This window comes from Canis lupus, unplaced genomic scaffold, assembly GCF_048164855.1.
Source record: "Canis lupus baileyi unplaced genomic scaffold, mCanLup2.hap1 Scaffold_361, whole genome shotgun sequence".
Taxonomy (NCBI): Eukaryota; Metazoa; Chordata; class Mammalia; order Carnivora; family Canidae; genus Canis; species Canis lupus.
In genome coordinates, this window is record NW_027326578.1 from 1 (window position 1) to 18,039 (window position 18,039).

Below are 18,039 nucleotides of genomic sequence, written 5' to 3' on the forward strand. Positions count from 1 at the left end.
GCCCCGACGTGCCGGCCGTCCGCAGCTCTGCGCCGTCGCGGGCGCCACCAGCGGCCGCCCGGCGCCCCACCCGCGCCACCCCCACGCAGCCCTGGCTGCTCCGCAGGCACGACCGCCCGCCGCCTCCGCCGCCCGCCTCTGGGGGGCGCTCTCGCCGCCCTGCGGCTCCCGGGCCCTCGGCTGCCCGCCGGGGAGCCCCGCCCCTTGCCCCCTGCCCCCGGCGCGCGCTTCCCTTCCCTTCCCTTCCCTCCCGCCACCCGCGCCCCGCCCCGCCCCGCCCCGCCCCGCCCGCACAGTCGGCCCGGCCCCCACGGCCACCTCCACGGGCAGCCCGGCAGCCGGGCAGCTGTCCGTCGCGTGAGCGAGGAGCCCGTGGCGGCCAGCCTCCCGTCAGGAGGTCCCGGCTGGGCTGGGCCGAGCCCGCACGCGCCAGGGCGCCAGGGCGCCAGGGCCGACGAGGAAGGGCAGGGGGTGCGGGGGGTCGGGTCGACGGCGGGCAGGACGGGCCCCCGCGGTCGCCCCGCGCCTCTGGCCGCACGGGGCCGGGCGGAGGCACGAGGGAGGAGAAGGAGGACAAGGAGGAGAAGGAGGAGAAGGAGGAGAAGGAGGGCCCTGGGGGCCGGCGTACGTTTGGGCAGCGCGGCGGCGGCGCCCGCGACCAAAAGAGGGCGTGTCTCGCCTCCCCGTCGGGGAATCGAACCCCGGTCTCCCGCGTGACAGGCGGGGATACTCACCACTATACTAACGAGGACGGCGGCGGCGGCCGCCCGGGCGCCCGACCCCTCTCCGCCCGCCCGCCCGCCCGCCGGCCTGCCTGCCTGCCCACGCCCACCCGGGCCCTCGACGTCCCGCGCGCCCGTCCTGCCAGGCGCCCGCCACGTGCCCCGGGCCACGGCCCACCCGGCCCGCCCCCCCGGCCGCCGCGTCAGCGCGCACAGCAGTCCCCCGGCCCGACTCGGAGCGTCGCGCCCCCGGACCCGCCGCCGCCCCCGCCCAGCCGCGCGGGGATGGCGGCGGGAGAAGACGCCCGACACGGCAAGCAGGGCTGCGCGAGCGAGCCGGAGGCCCCGCGCCGGGGATGGGCCGCGGCGGGCGGCGGGGGCGGCGGGGGGCCGGACGCCGGCAGCAGGGTGCGCGCCCCGGGAAGGGGGAGGGGGCGGCGGCGAGGACCGCGGCGAGGGCGGCGGCGCCAGCAGAGTCCGTCGGCGGGCCGTTGGCCTCGTCGACCGGGACGCGAGTCCCGTCCGTCCGTCCGTCCGTCCGTCCGTCGCGCACCCACACGGCCGCCAGCCAGCTCCGGGGTCGGCGCCGGGTCCCAGCCAGGCGAGCGGCGGCGCGCCCAGGCCCGCCGTCAGGATGGCCGAGCGGTCTAAGGCGCTGCGTTCAGGTCGCAGTCTCCCCTGGAGGCGTGGGTTCGAATCCCACTCCTGACACGCCCACCTTTTGGCCCGCCCAACGCGGGCTCTCCGCACCCGGGCCTGGACGACGCCCTGTCTGTCCCGCCTTACACGCCGCTGCGGGCTGCGGGCTGCGGGCTGGCGGCGCCCTGGCACACGTGGCCCGGGACCCACGCAGCTGCAGCGCCTCGGCCCTCCCGGCCACAGGCTTGGCGCCCCCGCGCCCTCCCTCCCCCGCCACCTCCCGCGCCTCTCCCTCCTCCTCATCCCACGGCGGCCGCGGGCCTCGGCAACTCGGCAAGTCGGCGGCACGGCTCTCCGGGGGCTCCGTTTGCCCTCTTCCTTCCCGCCGCCGCCCCCTGCAGGCCAGCCGCGGGCCGAAATGCCGGCAGCCCCGCGCGGGCCGGGCCACGCTCCCACTGAGGGGCGCGCCTCGCTCGCCTCCTCGCTCTCCCAGCCCCGCCCTACACCTCCCCCCGCCCGCCCGCCGGGAGCGCGGGGTCCCCACGGCCTGTCCTTTCCGCCGGCCCCCATTCATTCCGTGGTCTCCACCCCCTCCGTCCCCGGGGCGCCCACGAGGCGTGGCCACCCGGAGGCCTCACCACGGCCACACGCCCGCCAGGCGGGCAGCCGAGCCCTCCGCGCGCCAGCCAGAGACGGGACCCCCGCCCCGTTCGCTGGGCCTGGCCCGGGGGGGCGGGGTGGGGTCCACCCCGCCGTGGTGGCTCCGGGGAGCCCTGAGCGCAAGGCAGCCCTGCCTCCCCGGGCCCCCTCCGCGCCGGAAGCCGCTGCGGGGCCGGGGCTCCAGGACGCCAGCGCGCTCCCTCACCGCGCCGCCCGCCAGCCAGCCAGCCGGCGGCCGCTCCGCCCAAGCGCACCTGCCGGCCTCACCCCCACCGCAGCCCAGCCGGCCCCGACGGAGAGCTGCGGGCAGAGCTCACACGCCTTTCTTTGGCCTCTTGGCTTGGGCGCTACTCGGCGGCCCCCATCTCCGACGACGACACCGACGCCGACACGCACACACGCGCACCCACACCCCCCCCCCCCACCCCGCGGCACCCCGGGAGCGCACACAATCCGAGCTCCGGGCCCCAGCCGGCCCCCGCCGGCGCGCACTGCACGGGCCGGAGAGCCATCCGCCCATGGGCCTTCGGGGGGGCGCCGGGAGGGAAGGGAAGGTCCGCGCTGAGCTGCGCCGGCCACAGACGCCCCGCGCTGCCTGGGAATCGGGCGCGGGTCAGGCTTGGCCAGGCTGCTCCTCCCGGCAGGACAGTGTCTGGCGGCGGCCCCGCCCCAGGGAGAGGGCGCAGGGTGAGCCGAGTCCGCCTCGGGGCCTCGCTGGGACCGTGGGCGCCGCGCGCCGGCCCGAGCCCGAGCCCGAGCCCGAGCCCGAGCCCTCGGCGCATCTGCACGGGCGCGGAGCCTGTCTTGCAGACCGCGGGCCCGCCGCCCGCCCCCGCGCAGCGGGTGCTCACCACTGGCCGTGCCGGGACGACGACGAGCGCCGCTGGGGAAGCCGTCTGGTGGCCGCCGCCACCGGTGCATGGGTGGTTCAGTGGTAGAATTCTCGCCTGCCACGCGGGAGGCCCGGGTTCGATTCCCGGCCCATGCAGCGCGCCGCCCCCTTTTGGCCGCGCGCGCCCGGCTTCCTCGCGCACGCGCTCAAGCCACAGGGCCTGAGCCTGAACCAGCTGTGCTCACGCCGGGGGCCCTGCCCTCCTGCCCCGCCCCGCTTCCCCCTGCCGACTTGTCTGTTCTGGTCTCTCGCCCGTGGCCGCCACGCTCCACCCGGCTGCCCGCCCCCTGCCGCCCGACGTGGCCCAGGTCCCTTGCCCGGCCCCACGTTGTCCTTGCCCTTTTTCTCTCCATGACCCTGACCCGGACGGCGCTTCGCTCACCCACGTCACTTCAAGCAATGCTTCCAAGCACCGCCCGCGCCCGCCCGGGCACAGCCCACCTGCATGCTTTTCACATTCCCTCCCTCAATGGCTCATTCTACCCACACTCCCCAAACCCTCCTCTCTTTGCACGTCGACCGACCACCAACCATCTTGCCACCCCTCCTCTGGAGGGGCCCTCAGCCACTCCTTGGAGCGCGCCAGGGAGCCCCGTTTCACGGCCCGACATCCTCCCGTTGGCAGCCCCGGGATGCTCTCTATGGCCACCTGGCCGCGGTCTCCTTCAAACACGGGCCACTCCCCACTGCTAAAGTCACCGCGAGCACCAGGTCCATGCAGCCTAGCCAGCACCGGCGCCAGCACACCCAGCCTCGAGGGACAGCGCCACCGCCACGGCTGTCACCAGCACGTCGGGTCCACGAACGGCGGCGCACCAGCATGGGCATCACGGCCAAGGGCACGGAGGTCACCTCCCCCCCTCGCCCGGCCTCCACGACCCCCGCAGCACTTGGTCCACCACCAACCCCCAGGACCACCATCCCCACACCAGCACCAGCACCAGCACCAGCACCAGGACTACCACCACCATGCCAGAAGCAGTTGTACCAGCAGCAGCAGCAGCAGCAGCAGCAGCAGCGGGACGTGCCCACCGCCAGCAGGCCAGCGTAGGCATGATCGCCAACAGACTGAAGTCCTCCGCGGTCACCGCCACCACCGAGGCCACCATCAGCACACCGGCACGGGTAGCATGGCCCACGGCCCTGAAGTCCTCCACCCTCCCTCACCACCACCCCACCAGCACCGAGTCGCCACCAAGCCCCAGGACCACCAGCACACCACCACCGCGATAGCAGCAGCAGCAGGACCGAGGCCAGCGCACGGGCAAGGGCATCGCCGGCGGCGGCACCGAAGGCCTTCCCGGACCCCCGACCCCCATCGCTCACCGAGTCCACCGTTACACCGGGGCCCCGGGGGACGCCGTCACCAACAGCGCCAAAGTTCGCCACCACCATCACCGGCGGCGGCGGAGGCAGCGGCGGCAGCAGCAGCAACACGAGTACCAGCGCCGCTGGCCCCTCCACCCCCACCAGCCCCTCTTGCCCGAACGACCCCACCCCTGTCACCCGCCTCCCCGTGCCCTCCTTTCCCAGTCCTCATTTGTCGATGATCGTGCGTTGCGTCTGTCCCTTTGGCCTCCCTGAATCTCAAGCCCAGGACGACACCTGACACCTGAGACGTGGCTGGTGGTCCCCATGACGATGACGGGGAATGGTCATCTCCGGGGCGGTGGAATTCCTCACCCCGTGGGAACAGCTCCGACACCCGGTCCCTCCCTCCCTCCCTCTCTCTCTCTCTTTGCCTCGCCCGGCCGCCGCGCAGCTGCCTGCTTGCCACCCCCGCCCCCTGCACCTCGCTCGCTCGCTCGCTCGCTCGCTCGCTCACCCGCTCTCGTCTGCCCGGCCACCCTGCAGCGCAGCCCAGCGCAGCCCAGCGCAGCCCAGCGCAGCCCAGCGGCCTCCCGGCACCTCTCCCGCCGCCGTCCACCGCCACCACGGGGTCTCCCAGCCCTCTGGCACCGGGACCCACTCCCCACCGCCACCCACCCCCACGTGCCACGTGCCGCTCCTTCCAGCCTCCAGGCTCAAACCCTCCATCTACCACCGACCCCTTGGACCCCACACCCACGTCCTACACTCAAGGCCGGCAGTCCCGGTCTCCCACAGGCTCCTCAGGCACACGCCCAGCGTGTCCCGTCCCCTACCTCACAGCTCGCCCGCCCGCACAGGTGCACAGGTGCAGGAGAGGCGCCGGGCAGGGTGCCCTGCCGCACCCGAGCCCCCGCAGACACCCTGCCTCAGTGGCCAGCCCCACTCTCGGCCAGTGCCCGCCGGCGCCACACGTCCCGGGCCCTCACTCCACGCACACACCCGGTACTCCTTCTCCCACTGCCCGGCTCGGTCCGCTCCTGGCCCTCCCCTCTTTCCGGGACGCTTTGCGCCTGTGCCCTGACCCCCGTGGGAGGCGACGCGCGGGGGAGAACACCCTCGTCCCGCGCTATCCCCCACCGTCGCGGACTCCCCGCACCCCCACCCCCACCCATACAGCCAGAGGGAGAGGCGAGGGCGCTGAGGGAACTGCCCGTGCTGACGGGAAGCACCCGGAGGCCCACGGGCGCTCCTCTCCACCGCCGCCCGACCGTGGCCCAATCCAGCCAGCGAGCCGCGGAAGGCTCACGCAGAGCGCGGGCCGGCCTCTGCGCCTCCGACGGAGACAGACGGTCTCTGGACACACAGCAAAGCCTTGGAGGGCCGGCGTGCAAGCGTTGGCAGGAAGGAGGCCGGGCGCTGCGGTTCACCTGCAGGAGCAGCGGCGCCAGGAGACCCGCACCCGGGCGGAGACAGGGCTGCAGGCTCTCCTGCCTAGGTGGGCGCTAAGGCGCCAAGGGGAACGCCTTCCGAGCGGCATCCAGCTGGGGCGCCGGCCACGTGGGGCTGGGGCCGGGGCCGGGCCGGGGGCGTGGGGTGGAGGAAGCTGTGTCGGGGAACACGCCTGCCCCTCTGCCCCAGGATTCGGGGTAGCGGTCGTGCAGTTGGACTGACCCGGGGCCTCCAAGGGCACCCCGTCTGTCCCCCGGGTGCCTCCGCCCCCTCCCACCTGCCCGGCCCGCGGGTTAGCCCCACTGGCCTCCTGCATCTATCTCCCTGCTCTCTGGCCTCCACTGCCTGGTGGTCCGGCCACCGGGACACGCCCACAACCGCTTTCCAACCACCGCCTGCCCGGGCGGGGGCGGCGGGGGCCGGCGCTCTGCTCCCATCCCCGCCCAAGCCCAAGACCACCACCCACGTGCGCCGCCATCGCTGGCGGTTGCCGGGCCGACGGCCGAGAGAAGGCACCGGGGGCTCCAGCAAGTGACCCCCGACTCAGAGAGAGACAGGTGGCTCACCCTCCCCACACCCGGCCCCCTCTGCCTCGGCCCGCCGCCCCCACATGCCCCCAGCGCGGCCGCCGCCAAGTAGCACCTCACCAAGGAGCCAGCGGGGGGCCGGGGGTGGGGGCGCTGCGAGCCGCCACGACCTTTCTCCCGGCGGCAGGGGTGCTGCGGGAGAGTCCAAGCACCCACGGAGGCCCGAGGCGCCCGGCCTGTCGGTGGCCTCGGCTGGGGTCGGACGGCGTCCCGGACTGTCGGGCCTGGGGCGGAGCGAGACGGGGAGCCAGGCGAGCGTCCGGGGGAGGCGGCCGCGAGACGCCGAGACCTCCAGTCGGCCCACCTGCCGGCCAGCCAGCCAGCGAGGCCAAAAGGCTTGGGCCGGCCCGACGGAGCCCGCCAGGCAAGCCAGCCTTGGGCTCGACGGGGCGGGTGGCCTCGTGCGCACGCGCAGCCTCGGTCAGCTCGGGGCCAGGGAGACGCACGAGCGAGCTTCGGCTAAAAGGGGTGTGCGGCGGCGGTCTTGCGAGAGGAAGAAGAAAGGCTTCCCTGACCGGGAATCGAACCCGGGCCGCGGCGGTGAGAGCGCCGAATCCTAACCACTAGACCACCAGGGAGCGTCAGGCTGCGCGCCTGGCCCGTGCGCCCTGGACCCGGCGCCTCCCTCCCTACCGCCCACTCGCCTCTGCTTGGCCTCCAGGGCCCCCGCCGGGCCACGCGCAGCCGCCCGCCGGCCCCGCCGAGCCACCTGGCCGGACCGCCCGCCCGCCGCGCCGTCAAAACGCTGCGCGCCTCCTCCTCCTCCTCCTCTCTCTCTCTCTCTCTCTCTCTCACACACACACACACACACACACACACGCACTCAGCGTCGCGCCCGGCTCCCGGCTCCCATCGGGCCTGAGCACCGGGGCCCTGGAGCCGCGCAAAACGTTGGCCAGCTGCGTTGGCCGGGAATCGAACCCGGGTCAACTGCTTGGAAGGCAGCTATGCTCACCACTATACCACCAACGCTGCACAGCCCGGGCCGCCCCCGGACGCCGGCCCAGGCTCCGCACCAGCGCCTCCTCGCCCTCTCGCCACCGCCTCCGCCGCCTGCCGCAGCCCTGCCCCGACGTGCCGGCCGTCCGCAGCTCTGCGCCGTCGCGGGCGCCACCAGCGGCCGCCCGGCGCCCCACCCGCGCCACCCCCACGCAGCCCTGGCTGCTCCGCAGGCACGACCGCCCGCCGCCTCCGCCGCCCGCCTCTGGGGGGCGCTCTCGCCGCCCTGCGGCTCCCGGGCCCTCGGCTGCCCGCCGGGGAGCCCCGCCCCTTGCCCCCTGCCCCCGGCGCGCGCTTCCCTTCCCTTCCCTTCCCTCCCGCCACCCGCGCCCCGCCCCGCCCCGCCCCGCCCCGCCCGCACAGTCGGCCCGGCCCCCACGGCCACCTCCACGGGCAGCCCGGCAGCCGGGCAGCTGTCCGTCGCGTGAGCGAGGAGCCCGTGGCGGCCAGCCTCCCGTCAGGAGGTCCCGGCTGGGCTGGGCCGAGCCCGCACGCGCCAGGGCGCCAGGGCGCCAGGGCCGACGAGGAAGGGCAGGGGGTGCGGGGGGTCGGGTCGACGGCGGGCAGGACGGGCCCCCGCGGTCGCCCCGCGCCTCTGGCCGCACGGGGCCGGGCGGAGGCACGAGGGAGGAGAAGGAGGACAAGGAGGAGAAGGAGGAGAAGGAGGAGAAGGAGGGCCCTGGGGGCCGGCGTACGTTTGGGCAGCGCGGCGGCGGCGCCCGCGACCAAAAGAGGGCGTGTCTCGCCTCCCCGTCGGGGAATCGAACCCCGGTCTCCCGCGTGACAGGCGGGGATACTCACCACTATACTAACGAGGACGGCGGCGGCGGCCGCCCGGGCGCCCGACCCCTCTCCGCCCGCCCGCCCGCCCGCCGGCCTGCCTGCCTGCCCACGCCCACCCGGGCCCTCGACGTCCCGCGCGCCCGTCCTGCCAGGCGCCCGCCACGTGCCCCGGGCCACGGCCCACCCGGCCCGCCCCCCCGGCCGCCGCGTCAGCGCGCACAGCAGTCCCCCGGCCCGACTCGGAGCGTCGCGCCCCCGGACCCGCCGCCGCCCCCGCCCAGCCGCGCGGGGATGGCGGCGGGAGAAGACGCCCGACACGGCAAGCAGGGCTGCGCGAGCGAGCCGGAGGCCCCGCGCCGGGGATGGGCCGCGGCGGGCGGCGGGGGCGGCGGGGGGCCGGACGCCGGCAGCAGGGTGCGCGCCCCGGGAAGGGGGAGGGGGCGGCGGCGAGGACCGCGGCGAGGGCGGCGGCGCCAGCAGAGTCCGTCGGCGGGCCGTTGGCCTCGTCGACCGGGACGCGAGTCCCGTCCGTCCGTCCGTCCGTCCGTCCGTCGCGCACCCACACGGCCGCCAGCCAGCTCCGGGGTCGGCGCCGGGTCCCAGCCAGGCGAGCGGCGGCGCGCCCAGGCCCGCCGTCAGGATGGCCGAGCGGTCTAAGGCGCTGCGTTCAGGTCGCAGTCTCCCCTGGAGGCGTGGGTTCGAATCCCACTCCTGACACGCCCACCTTTTGGCCCGCCCAACGCGGGCTCTCCGCACCCGGGCCTGGACGACGCCCTGTCTGTCCCGCCTTACACGCCGCTGCGGGCTGCGGGCTGCGGGCTGGCGGCGCCCTGGCACACGTGGCCCGGGACCCACGCAGCTGCAGCGCCTCGGCCCTCCCGGCCACAGGCTTGGCGCCCCCGCGCCCTCCCTCCCCCGCCACCTCCCGCGCCTCTCCCTCCTCCTCATCCCACGGCGGCCGCGGGCCTCGGCAACTCGGCAAGTCGGCGGCACGGCTCTCCGGGGGCTCCGTTTGCCCTCTTCCTTCCCGCCGCCGCCCCCTGCAGGCCAGCCGCGGGCCGAAATGCCGGCAGCCCCGCGCGGGCCGGGCCACGCTCCCACTGAGGGGCGCGCCTCGCTCGCCTCCTCGCTCTCCCAGCCCCGCCCTACACCTCCCCCCGCCCGCCCGCCGGGAGCGCGGGGTCCCCACGGCCTGTCCTTTCCGCCGGCCCCCATTCATTCCGTGGTCTCCACCCCCTCCGTCCCCGGGGCGCCCACGAGGCGTGGCCACCCGGAGGCCTCACCACGGCCACACGCCCGCCAGGCGGGCAGCCGAGCCCTCCGCGCGCCAGCCAGAGACGGGACCCCCGCCCCGTTCGCTGGGCCTGGCCCGGGGGGGCGGGGTGGGGTCCACCCCGCCGTGGTGGCTCCGGGGAGCCCTGAGCGCAAGGCAGCCCTGCCTCCCCGGGCCCCCTCCGCGCCGGAAGCCGCTGCGGGGCCGGGGCTCCAGGACGCCAGCGCGCTCCCTCACCGCGCCGCCCGCCAGCCAGCCAGCCGGCGGCCGCTCCGCCCAAGCGCACCTGCCGGCCTCACCCCCACCGCAGCCCAGCCGGCCCCGACGGAGAGCTGCGGGCAGAGCTCACACGCCTTTCTTTGGCCTCTTGGCTTGGGCGCTACTCGGCGGCCCCCATCTCCGACGACGACACCGACGCCGACACGCACACACGCGCACCCCCCCCACCTCCACCCCGCGGCACCCCGGGAGCGCACACAATCCGAGCTCCGGGCCCCAGCCGGCCCCCGCCGGCGCGCACTGCACGGGCCGGAGAGCCATCCGCCCATGGGCCTTCGGGGGGGCGCCGGGAGGGAAGGGAAGGTCCGCGCTGAGCTGCGCCGGCCACAGACGCCCCGCGCTGCCTGGGAATCGGGCGCGGGTCAGGCTTGGCCAGGCTGCTCCTCCCGGCAGGACAGTGTCTGGCGGCGGCCCCGCCCCAGGGAGAGGGCGCAGGGTGAGCCGAGTCCGCCTCGGGGCCTCGCTGGGACCGTGGGCGCCGCGCGCCGGCCCGAGCCCGAGCCCGAGCCCGAGCCCGAGCCCTCGGCGCATCTGCACGGGCGCGGAGCCTGTCTTGCAGACCGCGGGCCCGCCGCCCGCCCCCGCGCAGCGGGTGCTCACCACTGGCCGTGCCGGGACGACGACGAGCGCCGCTGGGGAAGCCGTCTGGTGGCCGCCGCCACCGGTGCATGGGTGGTTCAGTGGTAGAATTCTCGCCTGCCACGCGGGAGGCCCGGGTTCGATTCCCGGCCCATGCAGCGCGCCGCCCCCTTTTGGCCGCGCGCGCCCGGCTTCCTCGCGCACGCGCTCAAGCCACAGGGCCTGAGCCTGAACCAGCTGTGCTCACGCCGGGGGCCCTGCCCTCCTGCCCCGCCCCGCTTCCCCCTGCCGACTTGTCTGTTCTGGTCTCTCGCCCGTGGCCGCCACGCTCCACCCGGCTGCCCGCCCCCTGCCGCCCGACGTGGCCCAGGTCCCTTGCCCGGCCCCACGTTGTCCTTGCCCTTTTTCTCTCCATGACCCTGACCCGGACGGCGCTTCGCTCACCCACGTCACTTCAAGCAATGCTTCCAAGCACCGCCCGCGCCCGCCCGGGCACAGCCCACCTGCATGCTTTTCACATTCCCTCCCTCAATGGCTCATTCTACCCACACTCCCCAAACCCTCCTCTCTTTGCACGTCGACCGACCACCAACCATCTTGCCACCCCTCCTCTGGAGGGGCCCTCAGCCACTCCTTGGAGCGCGCCAGGGAGCCCCGTTTCACGGCCCGACATCCTCCCGTTGGCAGCCCCGGGATGCTCTCTATGGCCACCTGGCCGCGGTCTCCTTCAAACACGGGCCACTCCCCACTGCTAAAGTCACCGCGAGCACCAGGTCCATGCAGCCTAGCCAGCACCGGCGCCAGCACACCCAGCCTCGAGGGACAGCGCCACCGCCACGGCTGTCACCAGCACGTCGGGTCCACGAACGGCGGCGCACCAGCATGGGCATCACGGCCAAGGGCACGGAGGTCACCTCCCCCCCTCGCCCGGCCTCCACGACCCCCGCAGCACTTGGTCCACCACCAACCCCCAGGACCACCATCCCCACACCAGCACCAGCACCAGCACCAGCACCAGGACTACCACCACCATGCCAGAAGCAGTTGTACCAGCAGCAGCAGCAGCAGCAGCAGCAGCAGCGGGACGTGCCCACCGCCAGCAGGCCAGCGTAGGCATGATCGCCAACAGACTGAAGTCCTCCGCGGTCACCGCCACCACCGAGGCCACCATCAGCACACCGGCACGGGTAGCATGGCCCACGGCCCTGAAGTCCTCCACCCTCCCTCACCACCACCCCACCAGCACCGAGTCGCCACCAAGCCCCAGGACCACCAGCACACCACCACCGCGATAGCAGCAGCAGCAGGACCGAGGCCAGCGCACGGGCAAGGGCATCGCCGGCGGCGGCACCGAAGGCCTTCCCGGACCCCCGACCCCCATCGCTCACCGAGTCCACCGTTACACCGGGGCCCCGGGGGACGCCGTCACCAACAGCGCCAAAGTTCGCCACCACCATCACCGGCGGCGGCGGAGGCAGCGGCGGCAGCAGCAGCAACACGAGTACCAGCGCCGCTGGCCCCTCCACCCCCACCAGCCCCTCTTGCCCGAACGACCCCACCCCTGTCACCCGCCTCCCCGTGCCCTCCTTTCCCAGTCCTCATTTGTCGATGATCGTGCGTTGCGTCTGTCCCTTTGGCCTCCCTGAATCTCAAGCCCAGGACGACACCTGACACCTGAGACGTGGCTGGTGGTCCCCATGACGATGACGGGGAATGGTCATCTCCGGGGCGGTGGAATTCCTCACCCCGTGGGAACAGCTCCGACACCCGGTCCCTCCCTCCCTCCCTCTCTCTCTCTCTTTGCCTCGCCCGGCCGCCGCGCAGCTGCCTGCTTGCCACCCCCGCCCCCTGCACCTCGCTCGCTCGCTCGCTCGCTCGCTCGCTCACCCGCTCTCGTCTGCCCGGCCACCCTGCAGCGCAGCCCAGCGCAGCCCAGCGCAGCCCAGCGCAGCCCAGCGGCCTCCCGGCACCTCTCCCGCCGCCGTCCACCGCCACCACGGGGTCTCCCAGCCCTCTGGCACCGGGACCCACTCCCCACCGCCACCCACCCCCACGTGCCACGTGCCGCTCCTTCCAGCCTCCAGGCTCAAACCCTCCATCTACCACCGACCCCTTGGACCCCACACCCACGTCCTACACTCAAGGCCGGCAGTCCCGGTCTCCCACAGGCTCCTCAGGCACACGCCCAGCGTGTCCCGTCCCCTACCTCACAGCTCGCCCGCCCGCACAGGTGCACAGGTGCAGGAGAGGCGCCGGGCAGGGTGCCCTGCCGCACCCGAGCCCCCGCAGACACCCTGCCTCAGTGGCCAGCCCCACTCTCGGCCAGTGCCCGCCGGCGCCACACGTCCCGGGCCCTCACTCCACGCACACACCCGGTACTCCTTCTCCCACTGCCCGGCTCGGTCCGCTCCTGGCCCTCCCCTCTTTCCGGGACGCTTTGCGCCTGTGCCCTGACCCCCGTGGGAGGCGACGCGCGGGGGAGAACACCCTCGTCCCGCGCTATCCCCCACCGTCGCGGACTCCCCGCACCCCCACCCCCACCCATACAGCCAGAGGGAGAGGCGAGGGCGCTGAGGGAACTGCCCGTGCTGACGGGAAGCACCCGGAGGCCCACGGGCGCTCCTCTCCACCGCCGCCCGACCGTGGCCCAATCCAGCCAGCGAGCCGCGGAAGGCTCACGCAGAGCGCGGGCCGGCCTCTGCGCCTCCGACGGAGACAGACGGTCTCTGGACACACAGCAAAGCCTTGGAGGGCCGGCGTGCAAGCGTTGGCAGGAAGGAGGCCGGGCGCTGCGGTTCACCTGCAGGAGCAGCGGCGCCAGGAGACCCGCACCCGGGCGGAGACAGGGCTGCAGGCTCTCCTGCCTAGGTGGGCGCTAAGGCGCCAAGGGGAACGCCTTCCGAGCGGCATCCAGCTGGGGCGCCGGCCACGTGGGGCTGGGGCCGGGGCCGGGCCGGGGGCGTGGGGTGGAGGAAGCTGTGTCGGGGAACACGCCTGCCCCTCTGCCCCAGGATTCGGGGTAGCGGTCGTGCAGTTGGACTGACCCGGGGCCTCCAAGGGCACCCCGTCTGTCCCCCGGGTGCCTCCGCCCCCTCCCACCTGCCCGGCCCGCGGGTTAGCCCCACTGGCCTCCTGCATCTATCTCCCTGCTCTCTGGCCTCCACTGCCTGGTGGTCCGGCCACCGGGACACGCCCACAACCGCTTTCCAACCACCGCCTGCCCGGGCGGGGGCGGCGGGGGCCGGCGCTCTGCTCCCATCCCCGCCCAAGCCCAAGACCACCACCCACGTGCGCCGCCATCGCTGGCGGTTGCCGGGCCGACGGCCGAGAGAAGGCACCGGGGGCTCCAGCAAGTGACCCCCGACTCAGAGAGAGACAGGTGGCTCACCCTCCCCACACCCGGCCCCCTCTGCCTCGGCCCGCCGCCCCCACATGCCCCCAGCGCGGCCGCCGCCAAGTAGCACCTCACCAAGGAGCCAGCGGGGGGCCGGGGGTGGGGGCGCTGCGAGCCGCCACGACCTTTCTCCCGGCGGCAGGGGTGCTGCGGGAGAGTCCAAGCACCCACGGAGGCCCGAGGCGCCCGGCCTGTCGGTGGCCTCGGCTGGGGTCGGACGGCGTCCCGGACTGTCGGGCCTGGGGCGGAGCGAGACGGGGAGCCAGGCGAGCGTCCGGGGGAGGCGGCCGCGAGACGCCGAGACCTCCAGTCGGCCCACCTGCCGGCCAGCCAGCCAGCGAGGCCAAAAGGCTTGGGCCGGCCCGACGGAGCCCGCCAGGCAAGCCAGCCTTGGGCTCGACGGGGCGGGTGGCCTCGTGCGCACGCGCAGCCTCGGTCAGCTCGGGGCCAGGGAGACGCACGAGCGAGCTTCGGCTAAAAGGGGTGTGCGGCGGCGGTCTTGCGAGAGGAAGAAGAAAGGCTTCCCTGACCGGGAATCGAACCCGGGCCGCGGCGGTGAGAGCGCCGAATCCTAACCACTAGACCACCAGGGAGCGTCAGGCTGCGCGCCTGGCCCGTGCGCCCTGGACCCGGCGCCTCCCTCCCTACCGCCCACTCGCCTCTGCTTGGCCTCCAGGGCCCCCGCCGGGCCACGCGCAGCCGCCCGCCGGCCCCGCCGAGCCACCTGGCCGGACCGCCCGCCCGCCGCGCCGTCAAAACGCTGCGCGCCTCCTCCTCCTCCTCCTCTCTCTCTCTCTCTCTCTCTCTCACACACACACACACACACACACACACACGCACTCAGCGTCGCGCCCGGCTCCCGGCTCCCATCGGGCCTGAGCACCGGGGCCCTGGAGCCGCGCAAAACGTTGGCCAGCTGCGTTGGCCGGGAATCGAACCCGGGTCAACTGCTTGGAAGGCAGCTATGCTCACCACTATACCACCAACGCTGCACAGCCCGGGCCGCCCCCGGACGCCGGCCCAGGCTCCGCACCAGCGCCTCCTCGCCCTCTCGCCACCGCCTCCGCCGCCTGCCGCAGCCCTGCCCCGACGTGCCGGCCGTCCGCAGCTCTGCGCCGTCGCGGGCGCCACCAGCGGCCGCCCGGCGCCCCACCCGCGCCACCCCCACGCAGCCCTGGCTGCTCCGCAGGCACGACCGCCCGCCGCCTCCGCCGCCCGCCTCTGGGGGGCGCTCTCGCCGCCCTGCGGCTCCCGGGCCCTCGGCTGCCCGCCGGGGAGCCCCGCCCCTTGCCCCCTGCCCCCGGCGCGCGCTTCCCTTCCCTTCCCTTCCCTCCCGCCACCCGCGCCCCGCCCCGCCCCGCCCCGCCCCGCCCGCACAGTCGGCCCGGCCCCCACGGCCACCTCCACGGGCAGCCCGGCAGCCGGGCAGCTGTCCGTCGCGTGAGCGAGGAGCCCGTGGCGGCCAGCCTCCCGTCAGGAGGTCCCGGCTGGGCTGGGCCGAGCCCGCACGCGCCAGGGCGCCAGGGCGCCAGGGCCGACGAGGAAGGGCAGGGGGTGCGGGGGGTCGGGTCGACGGCGGGCAGGACGGGCCCCCGCGGTCGCCCCGCGCCTCTGGCCGCACGGGGCCGGGCGGAGGCACGAGGGAGGAGAAGGAGGACAAGGAGGAGAAGGAGGAGAAGGAGGAGAAGGAGGGCCCTGGGGGCCGGCGTACGTTTGGGCAGCGCGGCGGCGGCGCCCGCGACCAAAAGAGGGCGTGTCTCGCCTCCCCGTCGGGGAATCGAACCCCGGTCTCCCGCGTGACAGGCGGGGATACTCACCACTATACTAACGAGGACGGCGGCGGCGGCCGCCCGGGCGCCCGACCCCTCTCCGCCCGCCCGCCCGCCCGCCGGCCTGCCTGCCTGCCCACGCCCACCCGGGCCCTCGACGTCCCGCGCGCCCGTCCTGCCAGGCGCCCGCCACGTGCCCCGGGCCACGGCCCACCCGGCCCGCCCCCCCGGCCGCCGCGTCAGCGCGCACAGCAGTCCCCCGGCCCGACTCGGAGCGTCGCGCCCCCGGACCCGCCGCCGCCCCCGCCCAGCCGCGCGGGGATGGCGGCGGGAGAAGACGCCCGACACGGCAAGCAGGGCTGCGCGAGCGAGCCGGAGGCCCCGCGCCGGGGATGGGCCGCGGCGGGCGGCGGGGGCGGCGGGGGGCCGGACGCCGGCAGCAGGGTGCGCGCCCCGGGAAGGGGGAGGGGGCGGCGGCGAGGACCGCGGCGAGGGCGGCGGCGCCAGCAGAGTCCGTCGGCGGGCCGTTGGCCTCGTCGACCGGGACGCGAGTCCCGTCCGTCCGTCCGTCCGTCCGTCCGTCGCGCACCCACACGGCCGCCAGCCAGCTCCGGGGTCGGCGCCGGGTCCCAGCCAGGCGAGCGGCGGCGCGCCCAGGCCCGCCGTCAGGATGGCCGAGCGGTCTAAGGCGCTGCGTTCAGGTCGCAGTCTCCCCTGGAGGCGTGGGTTCGAATCCCACTCCTGACACGCCCACCTTTTGGCCCGCCCAACGCGGGCTCTCCGCACCCGGGCCTGGACGACGCCCTGTCTGTCCCGCCTTACACGCCGCTGCGGGCTGCGGGCTGCGGGCTGGCGGCGCCCTGGCACACGTGGCCCGGGACCCACGCAGCTGCAGCGCCTCGGCCCTCCCGGCCACAGGCTTGGCGCCCCCGCGCCCTCCCTCCCCCGCCACCTCCCGCGCCTCTCCCTCCTCCTCATCCCACGGCGGCCGCGGGCCTCGGCAACTCGGCAAGTCGGCGGCGCGGCTCTCCGGGGGCTCCGTTTGCCCTCTTCCTTCCCGCCGCCGCCCCCTGCAGGCCAGCCGCGGGCCGAAATGCCGGCAGCCCCGCGCGGGCCGGGCCACGCTCCCACTGAGGGGCGCGCCTCGCTCGCCTCCTCGCTCTCCCAGCCCCGCCCTACACCTCCCCCCGCCCGCCCGCCGGGAGCGCGGGGTCCCCACGGCCTGTCCTTTCCGCCGGCCCCCATTCATTCCGTGGTCTCCACCCCCTCCGTCCCCGGGGCGCCCACGAGGCGTGGCCACCCGGAGGCCTCACCACGGCCACACGCCCGCCAGGCGGGCAGCCGAGCCCTCCGCGCGCCAGCCAGAGACGGGACCCCCGCCCCGTTCGCTGGGCCTGGCCCGGGGGGGCGGGGTGGGGTCCACCCCGCCGTGGTGGCTCCGGGGAGCCCTGAGCGCAAGGCAGCCCTGCCTCCCCGGGCCCCCTCCGCGCCGGAAGCCGCTGCGGGGCCGGGGCTCCAGGACGCCAGCGCGCTCCCTCACCGCGCCGCCCGCCAGCCAGCCAGCCGGCGGCCGCTCCGCCCAAGCGCACCTGCCGGCCTCACCCCCACCGCAGCCCAGCCGGCCCCGACGGAGAGCTGCGGGCAGAGCTCACACGCCTTTCTTTGGCCTCTTGGCTTGGGCGCTACTCGGCGGCCCCCATCTCCGACGACGACACCGACGCCGACACGCACACACGCGCACCCACACCCCCCCCCCCCACCCCGCGGCACCCCGGGAGCGCACACAATCCGAGCTCCGGGCCCCAGCCGGCCCCCGCCGGCGCGCACTGCACGGGCCGGAGAGCCATCCGCCCATGGGCCTTCGGGGGGGCGCCGGGAGGGAAGGGAAGGTCCGCGCTGAGCTGCGCCGGCCACAGACGCCCCGCGCTGCCTGGGAATCGGGCGCGGGTCAGGCTTGGCCAGGCTGCTCCTCCCGGCAGGACAGTGTCTGGCGGCGGCCCCGCCCCAGGGAGAGGGCGCAGGGTGAGCCGAGTCCGCCTCGGGGCCTCGCTGGGACCGTGGGCGCCGCGCGCCGGCCCGAGCCCGAGCCCGAGCCCGAGCCCGAGCCCTCGGCGCATCTGCACGGGCGCGGAGCCTGTCTTGCAGACCGCGGGCCCGCCGCCCGCCCCCGCGCAGCGGGTGCTCACCACTGGCCGTGCCGGGACGACGACGAGCGCCGCTGGGGAAGCCGTCTGGTGGCCGCCGCCACCGGTGCATGGGTGGTTCAGTGGTAGAATTCTCGCCTGCCACGCGGGAGGCCCGGGTTCGATTCCCGGCCCATGCAGCGCGCCGCCCCCTTTTGGCCGCGCGCGCCCGGCTTCCTCGCGCACGCGCTCAAGCCACAGGGCCTGAGCCTGAACCAGCTGTGCTCACGCCGGGGGCCCTGCCCTCCTGCCCCGCCCCGCTTCCCCCTGCCGACTTGTCTGTTCTGGTCTCTCGCCCGTGGCCGCCACGCTCCACCCGGCTGCCCGCCCCCTGCCGCCCGACGTGGCCCAGGTCCCTTGCCCGGCCCCACGTTGTCCTTGCCCTTTTTCTCTCCATGACCCTGACCCGGACGGCGCTTCGCTCACCCACGTCACTTCAAGCAATGCTTCCAAGCACCGCCCGCGCCCGCCCGGGCACAGCCCACCTGCATGCTTTTCACATTCCCTCCCTCAATGGCTC

The 18,039-nt window shown here is 75.7% G+C and overlaps 13 non-coding genes across 13 annotated transcripts; 6 read left to right on the top strand and 7 right to left on the bottom strand.

The window, feature by feature from the left end:
- Positions 1-679: 679 nt before the first annotated feature.
- On the bottom strand, positions 680-751 carry TRNAD-GUC (transfer RNA aspartic acid (anticodon GUC)). Its single transcript has one exon. It is a non-coding gene; the product is annotated as a tRNA-Asp (tRNA).
- Positions 752-1,350: 599 nt separating this feature from the next.
- TRNAL-CAG (transfer RNA leucine (anticodon CAG)) lies at positions 1,351-1,433 on the top strand. Its single transcript has one exon. It is a non-coding gene; the product is annotated as a tRNA-Leu (tRNA).
- Positions 1,434-2,938: 1,505 nt separating this feature from the next.
- Positions 2,939-3,009, top strand: TRNAG-GCC (transfer RNA glycine (anticodon GCC)). Its single transcript has one exon. It is a non-coding gene; the product is annotated as a tRNA-Gly (tRNA).
- Positions 3,010-6,766: 3,757 nt separating this feature from the next.
- TRNAE-CUC (transfer RNA glutamic acid (anticodon CUC)) lies at positions 6,767-6,838 on the bottom strand. Its single transcript has one exon. It is a non-coding gene; the product is annotated as a tRNA-Glu (tRNA).
- A 322-nt stretch (positions 6,839-7,160) lies between these two features.
- On the bottom strand, positions 7,161-7,232 carry TRNAG-UCC (transfer RNA glycine (anticodon UCC)). The gene has a single exon. It is a non-coding gene; the product is annotated as a tRNA-Gly (tRNA).
- A 773-nt stretch (positions 7,233-8,005) lies between these two features.
- TRNAD-GUC (transfer RNA aspartic acid (anticodon GUC)) lies at positions 8,006-8,077 on the bottom strand. The gene has a single exon. It is a non-coding gene; the product is annotated as a tRNA-Asp (tRNA).
- Positions 8,078-8,676: 599 nt separating this feature from the next.
- On the top strand, positions 8,677-8,759 carry TRNAL-CAG (transfer RNA leucine (anticodon CAG)). The gene has a single exon. It is a non-coding gene; the product is annotated as a tRNA-Leu (tRNA).
- Positions 8,760-10,260: 1,501 nt separating this feature from the next.
- Positions 10,261-10,331, top strand: TRNAG-GCC (transfer RNA glycine (anticodon GCC)). The gene has a single exon. It is a non-coding gene; the product is annotated as a tRNA-Gly (tRNA).
- A 3,757-nt stretch (positions 10,332-14,088) lies between these two features.
- TRNAE-CUC (transfer RNA glutamic acid (anticodon CUC)) lies at positions 14,089-14,160 on the bottom strand. Its single transcript has one exon. It is a non-coding gene; the product is annotated as a tRNA-Glu (tRNA).
- Positions 14,161-14,484: 324 nt separating this feature from the next.
- TRNAG-UCC (transfer RNA glycine (anticodon UCC)) lies at positions 14,485-14,556 on the bottom strand. The gene has a single exon. It is a non-coding gene; the product is annotated as a tRNA-Gly (tRNA).
- A 773-nt stretch (positions 14,557-15,329) lies between these two features.
- Positions 15,330-15,401, bottom strand: TRNAD-GUC (transfer RNA aspartic acid (anticodon GUC)). The gene has a single exon. It is a non-coding gene; the product is annotated as a tRNA-Asp (tRNA).
- A 599-nt stretch (positions 15,402-16,000) lies between these two features.
- On the top strand, positions 16,001-16,083 carry TRNAL-CAG (transfer RNA leucine (anticodon CAG)). Its single transcript has one exon. It is a non-coding gene; the product is annotated as a tRNA-Leu (tRNA).
- Positions 16,084-17,588: 1,505 nt separating this feature from the next.
- On the top strand, positions 17,589-17,659 carry TRNAG-GCC (transfer RNA glycine (anticodon GCC)). The gene has a single exon. It is a non-coding gene; the product is annotated as a tRNA-Gly (tRNA).
- Positions 17,660-18,039: the final 380 nt, after the last annotated feature.